Source organism: Lagopus leucura, unplaced genomic scaffold (genome assembly GCF_019238085.1).
Source record: "Lagopus leucura isolate 7727_CA_CO unplaced genomic scaffold, USGS_WTPT01 Super-Scaffold_100004, whole genome shotgun sequence".
NCBI lineage: Eukaryota > Metazoa > Chordata > Aves > Galliformes > Phasianidae > Lagopus > Lagopus leucura.
Window position 1 is genome coordinate 6696221 of NW_024962264.1, and position 9381 is coordinate 6705601.

The 9381-nt window shown below is 38.0% G+C and overlaps 1 long non-coding RNA gene across 1 annotated transcript; it reads right to left on the minus strand.

Moving 5' to 3' along the window:
- Window positions 1-210: 210 nt before the first annotated feature.
- On the minus strand, window positions 211-8926 carry LOC122179690. The gene is made up of 3 exons (XR_006178794.1): window positions 8869-8926; window positions 2321-2413; window positions 211-341 (listed from the first exon to the last, which is right to left on the minus strand). It is a non-coding gene; the product is annotated as an uncharacterized LOC122179690 (long non-coding RNA).
- Between the last annotated feature and the right edge of the window lie 455 nt (window positions 8927-9381).

Genomic DNA, 9381 nt, shown 5'->3' on the forward strand with positions numbered 1-9381 from the left:
TTGCACATGAATATAGGTAATTTGCAAAATACAAAGTGATTTTTTTTTCTCTCTAAATCTTGTTGAAGCTGGTGCTGATGCTGAAACTTTGGCAATCTCTCCTGACATTAAATGAAACCATAAATAAGAACAAAGAAATGTAAATGGGCATGTTATTTTCCCTTCGTTTATTATAACGTTTTAGAAGTGTTACAAAGGTTTTTTTCCACCTGCTTTGAAGTTTCAGCTTTTGTTCTGAAGGTGGTTCTCACACAGGGATTGTCCTCCCTTCTCCACTTCCCTTCTCACAAATCCACCTATGCTGTGTCAGCAGCACATGAGCAGTACACTTCTGAAGCTTCCTGTAATTAAGTTCACCTTGTTGTATTATAGGTAAACATGTTCAGACTTATTTTGTATACATTTGGGAAATAATAGCTTTTACAGTCAACAGTATGAAGCAACTTGTGCTACTAAAATAAACTGTGGTGAGGACTATGTCTTCCAGCACTTTTACAAGTAGCAAATTCCCTCAGTGCTTTGGTATTTTTATCAGAAAATAATGAACATTAATTTCCATTGTTCTGTACCAGCACTAACTTATGTTCACAATAATGTTTACATTCATACTGTATCATCAGTGCACACCCAGAAGATGAGCTTCAAATGAGACAAAACGAGTACAGTTTTATTTCAGATATCCTTGGGCAGCCTGCCTGGCTTCCAACTGCCTTCCTGCAAGAGCCCTTGGACCTCGTCAGATCCTCCTCTGTCACATTTCCCATCATCACGACAATATATCAGACATGTGAGGGCAACTTAAAGCAGCAGAAAGCATGCATATTTTGCATCGGGTTCCTACGTACTCAAGTATCACATGAACAACTACAGTATAATTTTCTGGTAGTCTTCCCTGTAGAAAAACACTAGTCCAAGATCTTTCCAGGGATAGAAACCCTCATGTTTCACACCAAGACACAAGAACTAATTGACTAGGAAAAAGCTTATGCATGTGTTTCAATTGCGTTGTTTTTCCTAATGAGACACTAATACATAATTCATTGCCAAGAAATAACAGGCTGACTTTCCTTTTGCTGACTGGGACATAGAGTTGAGCAGCCAGACACTCTGGTGCAGGCCATTTCGTTCCCAGCGCAGAAACAGCAAAAGACCACAACAAAACACTAATGCTCCTCATCCCCTGTTCATGCCAGACATAGTCCTCCAGGCTATCAGGACTACTATTTCATGCACTGAAATGTTTGTTCCGGTGAAGCTCATAGAGCCCAGTGCCATGCAGCTTCCCAAACAAGCAACTCACGTCCAAGTGACCACCAAACACAGCCAGGCCAGTGACTTGTCCTCTTCGATGCCCTCTCTCAGCCATTGACTCTCACTCCCTGGGAGATTTTACCTATACACTACCCTTCCAAATCACAAAATTCCCAAAATCTGTACCTTCCACAGCGTAGGGTTTTGCCGCAGCGCAAGCCAGCTCCCTCCTTTCAGGAAAAGACAGGATTGCAGTGCTCATAGCAGTCATGTGGTGCGCAGCCAACTGGGACAGCTGGCCTTTGGGCACAAGACAACACTAAGCACCCTTTTGGTATCCCCAGCCGGCAGGGCTGCAGTAGCAAGCCTGACATCCAAGGAGACGTCTCAGGGACAGAGAAGACACCAAGGCAATACCAGCTATTATGCTGCCCATGGGGTGCAAAGAGCCCCATCAGGAGGCCAACATCAGCCCATGTAGTACAGCAGTGCCATGCCCTGCCCTGTCCCCACTCAACCTGGTGTTCCTGCCAGCAGCATTTCTACAACTCCTCCTCCTCTTCCCTATCACCATGGTGGGAAATGAGTCCAGCTGCTTCCAGCAACATCCTGAGCGATTCCTCTTCGTTTTAGAGAACAGGGACATTTCCCTGTGCTCCTGGCTACTAGCTAACTTCAGGCAACAAAACCATGACCAAAATCTTCTTTTTGCCCATTCATGAGGGTTTTTGAAGGCATGATCTCTCTCTGCCTCAGTAAAGGATTTAAATAATAATAATAATAATTAGCCACAACTCAGCTCCTTTGCACTTATCTTCCTGCCTCCACCTCCCCCCACTCCCTTCCATTATCCTACGACTACATTATGTTTGGCTAAATTGAGCGTTCTCAACATTCTGCTTTTGTATCTGCCAGACTTCTTATTTTGCCCATGCAAGCGAGAATTCCTGTGGTTTGCCACATCCTTAGACAACATGTTACGAGACCACATTTCTGCTGTATTAAAAGGACTATCCCACTACAGGCTGAACAGAGCCCCAACACATCTCTTTATGGAAAACGTTATTACCTCAGCTGTTTCCACTGATCATTAGGACGAGCTGAAACCATTACTGTAAATGGGCTCCCAACTACAAAGTTGCACACGGAATAGCTGCGTTTCCTGGAGAAAAAAATAATATGGTTAAAGTATTTCAGTCCATGGCTACTTTCTTGTTTTCTGAAATGTTCGAAAAAAGCTTTCATACTGCTGTGGAGATTCTTTTTAAAATGTCTGTGAAAGAAACATTTTTATGTTCATTAAAGCTGGCCTTGAAACAGCAACTAATGGGAATGCTCAATATTAAGAATCTCCTCTGGGGGACAGATTTACACTCCAAGCAAACCACTTAGGCATTTAAAAGATTTTCAAAACCAGGGCACTGAAAGATGAGGAATCTCAGCATCTGTGACAATCTGACTCCGATTTATAACACAGAGATCACTTAAAACCATGGTTGTTCTTAATGAAATAAAAATGGATGCTGTGTGATATTAAACTGACATTAAAGGAATTGCAATCACACAAAAGCACTGAGAAAGAGGAGGGGGAGAGTCGCAAAGAAATTATGCGATAAGTGAGGAGAGCAATGAATTTAAAGGAAAAAAAACTGGCAGGTTTAAATAAAAATGTACTTGTGCAATGTTATTTCTGCTTGTTCTGCTACTTTGTTGGTCTTGTTCTGATGCATGTTTCTGTAGGAAAGGAATGCATTGAACCTTTTCGATCCATTCACTTTTAATAGTAAAAGTAATTTTCTCAGGTGGGCACTGAGCAGTTGCAATTACAGTTTATTTTGCTGGAGAAATTCTTTTAAGACACTAATGGTAAGAGACATGAAGTAAGGAAAAACATCACAGCACGCCTCCCAGGCTTGATACCAGCAGCTTTGTGGAAGACCCAGAGACACTGAACAGTGTTTTTGTGTTGAAATCTCAGGGTGTTTTGTTTCAAATGTGCTTTAGCAGAGGATGACGAAAAATAATAAAAATATTCAAACTGTGCTCATACAGCCCCTGCTATACTCATTCACATGATACATTTATGCTCTACTAGAGTTGTCTAGGGGCTAGCAAAAATAAGAATTATCTGTGAAACACTCAAGCTTTCACAATTTCACATTCATTCACATGCACTCTATGGTTATTTAAAAAACAAAACAAAACACAGCATACTCAGTAATTAGGCTGCTTCTTGTAGAAGGCCACACTCTCTGGGTCCTGCTCTTTTGTTTGACTCAGAACTGCTTAAGTGTCATGTGGTACATGATAGGTACAGTGCTACATAGAGGAACTAGCAGCAAAAATTTTTTTTTTTCTTTTTTCTTATTTTTTTGAGGGGAGGATTTCTTGTGGGTTTTTTTGTTTGTTTGTTTAATAGATGGAGCTTTTTGGCCCACAGATTGTAACATCTCCTCAGAAAGTTTGGGGGGGAAGGAGGCCTTGTTTTTTTAATTAATCAAATTAATTCAGTTAGCAACATTAAGACCACCTGGTAGATGACTGTTTACTACTAAAGCAAGTCTTAAAAAGGCACACTACATATTTAGAAATGAATTTGGTTTGTTACTTTTTTTTTTTTTTAAAAAAGAATTTCCTTACACAAGTCTATTAAAAAGGATACCAGCAATAGCATCACAATGGGATAAGTGAATCACATTTCATTGCAGATGAAGACAGGATAAGTTAACTTTTTTTCCTGCTTTTGTTGTTGTTTGTTTTTGAAGAAACCTAAACGGAGAGTTTGATTTCTGATTTGTAAGTAGTTCTTTTCAGTATTATTTGGCTTTGATTTAGTTCTGGCCCAGCAGCACAAAGTATTAGCATGTGTCCAAGTCTGTCTTAGCCTGGGCTGATTTTAGCTTCAAAACAAGTAAATAAATAGTTGTCGCCTGACTGTCAGACAATCGCTACCACCTTTGGTGTAGTGATAACAAGGAATTATTCAGAACGAATTGAACTGTCCATGTTCCCAGAATAAAATGAGGTATGGAATAGAGCACACGCCCAGGATGGCACCAGAAGTCCAGGGGCACTGACAAAAGTCTCAGCTTTAATTCACAGGAATGTCTTTCATTGTTTAGCTAAAAATCAGATTTAAACAGAAAAAAAGAAAACCTGAATCATTGGTGTCCAGTGACAAGAAACAGCATGTAGGCTGCATTAAAAAAACTTACTAAAGGAAGCCCAAGCAGACTAAAGGATAAAGAGTAAGGAATTAGCAACATGGTAGTTCTTTCAGCAAAGGGAAGGTGCAAGCTCCCATCGTTACAGCCATACTCAGTGCTGACTTTTGGATGCTCATCTGAAAACCTTCTCCCTTGGGAAGGCTGAAACCACCAGTCTTCAGACCAAAGGAAACAGAGCACACCACCAGCTAAAAAGGCAGTTCTAGAAGGGGATTTTTTTTTCCTGAAAAAGATGCTTATTGTTGAAGCTCTTCCATAGTAACTTGCATTATGAAAGTATAACTGAAATGAGACTAAAGATTCAGACCATTTTATTGTTAAAGCAGGAGTAACAATAATTTCCCATTTCCACTTATGATTTTTGCTCCTACAAGATTAAATCTAATAATCACGATGTCTGTTTCCAAGGGGAAGAAAAGTAATCTATACAGAGCTCAGAACTAAGTATCTAAGATATATTTTCACAATTGACAGGAAAAAAAAATAGAAAATTAATGACAGATTACCTACTGCTTTTAAGCTAGAAAGATATTTACCCTATTAAAACTTGCAGAAATATTTTTGCTAGTTTCAGTTGCAGAGGTTATTTTTTCTTAAGCATTGTCATACAGCCATTACAATACACCCTAGAAGAGTTGAATGTGTAAAATTGTTTCAACCAGCTAGTGATTTGGGTTTTTTTATAAACAGTATTCTAATTGAATACAGCCAAACTTCGATGAATTTCCAGACACGTAACACTAATTTAAAGAAGTGCACTGTAATAATTAGTTGTGTGTGAACACATATAGATATTTGACCAATGCATCAGGGAGAAGTGTTGTAAGGACTTTTTTCTTTCTTTCCTTTTCTATTAGACTTGTGGAGTGTTAGTTGTGAGAAGGCTCTATAGATAATAAGCTTTTAGGCATACAAGCCCTTCTTTAGATCTCAAATGAAAGCAGTAAACTCAAGGTTGGGAATAATTATGTTAATTAGTTAGCCAATTTGAAAGAAAATGATGGTTGTTAGCAGCAGAGCAGAGGGTGATGTCAGCAAAGAGAAGCAGTAATAAGTTCAGTAGGTCTGGTGGGACCAAGAGGTCAGGCAGAGGTGCCATCTGGAGAAAACGACCAGACACCAGGAAGCAAGTATCTCAATGATTTTTAATGTCAAGTGCAGCTGTGAATGTTACGTATGAATATCTTCATTTTTTGAGGTTATTCCTTAAGGATTTGGGCTGAAAGATCAGAAACGCAGTTCTCCTTACTGAGATAGCCACTAGCATGAACTGCTATAAATAATTTATGAAGGTGAAATGTGTCCAGTTACCAGCAGAAGAGCACCATCTGATTTTGTCCAGAGTCTCCATAGAGGCTTTTATTATAGAACACCACTTTTGATAGTTTCGTTGTGAGGGACATAAAGTTTTCAGTCTCGCGCTAGATGTTTTGCAAATTTTCAGCTATCTCAGGCTGGTATCACTGGTCATGTTCCCTTCTGAAGGTGTGTTTAAACAAGGTTAGTGAGCCCCTTAAAGGGCAGCAAAAGGGGTACTGTTAAGAATGGTAATGTTCACAATGGGATAAAGTCCGGTACAATGAGCAACGAATGGAGTTTACTTGGTGCACAATTCTCCCAGTTTAACAAATCAGTTCCCTCAGTGAAAGAGAATTCTTTCAGCAGAGGGTGATGTGGAACTCATGTTCTCAGGAAAAAAGTAGCCCTTTAATAACTAATTCCGCCCACATCCATGATCTTTGGTACATTTCAAGTAACTGTCTCTTTTGTCAAGTCAACTACGTATGTTACTATGTTATGTAAGACCAGCATACATGGCATGTTCTTTCCATGTTATCAGACACCAATAGTAGTGTGGAAATTCTCCAGAAAAAGTTGGAGGTGGTGCAGTTACTGAATTCATGCACTTACGTGATCTTATTAGAATTTAAAAAAAAAAAACAGGAATTTATTTCAGAACCTGACAATTTGCTAAGTGACTTCAAAAATAAAAAGTCAAGAATAAAAGTCTCCTTATTCTATTTTAAATACCATAAAAATGAGAAAAGGTCTCAAGAGAGGAGAGCTTTACTTTGGAAATAGTTGAAATATGCCTAGTCTAGAGAAATATGCCTAGTCTAGAGTTCACTTTCTGTTGCTGTTTTTAATTGGAAGATTCAAAGTTCGCACTTTTTCATTAGAATCTCCTGCAAAAGTTTTATCAAAAACTCTAACAGCCCTATCAGTGCCGCATTTGCAATCATCATCATATTATAGTTAACTGGGAGATACAAGCATCATAAGTGTTTCCAAGCATGTTTCAAGCTGAAGTGACATTACTGGTCAAGTTACTTAAGTGGCAAATCTCCAGTCACAACTCACATGCTATGCAATTGTTTTTAGAAAAGGAAAAACTTCTAGTATTTTATTATAGTCGTCTATCACTTTTTTTTGCAAGAATTCACTAACACCACAGAAATCTTTTATGATTATATTAATCTTTTAATATTCAAATAGATATTATTTATTATGGTAATGGTTGCTCTATTTAATACTTCGATATTATTTGAGTACTTTGCTTAAGTATACAGCTCTGTAAGTACTACATAAATACACAGATTTTTTTTAACCCTTACAGGGGTGTCTACTGAGGCTCAAAATTACTTACGTACATTAGTTTAGAAGTAGGAATTCTACTGAAATGAGAAGAAAACTGGATTACAGGTCTCTTCCCAAAAAAGAAAAATATGTGTACGTAGAAAAGGGCTAAAAGAAGCTCAACTTTCAATTAAAGTACGCAATATCACTACATTTACCATATGAATATAGTGCTAAATCCATTCTTTGGTGAATGCTTACAGACTGGAAAAGATCCATATCTAGTTAATGAACTCTAGTCTGCTGACTTACGGAAAAGAATATAAAGAAGAATCTACATATATTATTTCAAACTGCTTATTAGATAGATAGACTTATCTATAACATATATATATTAGACAAAAATTACATTAAACTCATGTTTATAAAATTGTAAGGAAAAGTTTCACTAGTTAGAAAAAATCAAGGTTGCTTGCATAACCTCAAATCACCTCTTCTGCTTAAGCAGTACTTCACGATCTCTAGTTAAATCATCTCATGACATACCAGATGTGTGAAGTCAACACAGAAGAGCAATGTGAGGGAGCAAAGAGAAATGAAGCAAGTCTAGACTACTAACTCTTGCCCAAAAACTAATACAAACATGATGCCATAGTACAGCCCTGAAGCAAGCAGAAAATACCACTGCTTCATTAAATCGCAGACCTCGAAATCTATAAGAGAAATTTGTGGTTTGTAATTCTAAAATGCAGTTTAGTGAGCATCAGTCTAACCTGCTTAATGCTATGTATGATTCATTGTAAGAGTCCACGTTGAATAAAATCAAAAATTCTAGGACTGTAGAGCAAAATCAGCAGTTAAAAGGTAGGGGGCTTGCAAAGACTTGAAAGAGTTGATAAGTTCTTTTTGAAGAGCACGGCCACCAATTTGTGGAGACGGAAAGCTAATAGGACTGGGCAAAAGAGCTTGAAGTTAGGAAGAAAGAATAAGACATTCAGCAAGGAGACAGGAAGAAACACAAAGAAAAGTGGCTAGTACACAAAAAATAATCAGCAAGAAAGATGCGTCAATAGAAAGGAGAATAGAGGGCACCAAACTGGGATTTAGAAAGAAAGTAATTTAGGGTGTTACTGAAGAATGGCAGAGAAGATAAAAGCAAAACTAAAGGAAATGAAATAAAAGAAGTACATACGAGGCTGTAACATGTTTCTCTTCCAATGAATTGAGATGCTGTGTTTGGGAAAGTAACACAAAAACCCAGAAAATCTTACTGTGGGATAAAAATAAGTAATTGAAATGTCAGTAGAGAAAACCATGCTCTATGAGACAGATGAAGAGGAGTGACTGCTGCATGCGTATGCTCAGGAAGTATTCCCTACTCCAAGGTAACCATGAAAGAAAAAAAAAAAAAAAGAAAATGTTTTCATTTTTTCATCTCAGGCAGAAAAGGAAATGAAGTTTCCTATAAAGTTCACTGGCAAAACATACATGAGATGAAATCTTGAAGCAGACAGCAGATAATGAAATTAGTCAGAGAGTCATTAGAAAATATACCAATTTTAACAGAGAAAACTTTTTTGGAATAGGAATACACAGTGCAGAACCAATTATTTTCACATTCATTCAGCAGATACATCTCCTAACGTAACAATTTGAATCCTAGAAAAGAGATACACAAAGTAAAAGAGAACTATACAGGGAACGTACAATTAACAAATGCACAGTTCAAAGAGTGATATGGTTAGGATGGTATTTTCAGGTTCATAGAAAGATTATCATGGTGGAAGAAGGCAGTCAAAATTCAAATGCTTACCTGTGTCTGAGGCTCATAGCAGAGAACTCTAAAAGAAGAGATCTCTAGAAAGAAACCCTTACCCAGTGGCATTCAACCCTTAAATGAGGTCTAGAAGAGGTGCAGCCAGGTTCCACCCCTTCGGGTCAAACAGCTGAATTGCCTTCACCTGTGCTCCCAGGGATGACTCAGTCCTTGCTTCAGGTGATCAATCAGTGGTTCAGACTCAACAGTTCCCATACAGGTAGCTAATCAGAAAAATTCCTGCTAAAATTAGAACTCCTTTTTAATGCTCTGTTTCAGTAATAGATACTTCTCATCTGTGCTCAGGAGGATATGAGCTTCGTCATATTTGACAGCTAGAACAAAAAACAAAACATCAACAACAAAAAATAAGTGTCCTCTTTTCATATTATTGCTCTTACCTCATTTTTGCTGAGCTACTGCCCCATCTACATCAAATGCCCTGTGGAAAACAACGTCACTCATCATAACAGGAGTCCTAATTCTGTCCCTTCTGTGGGAGTTTCTCCT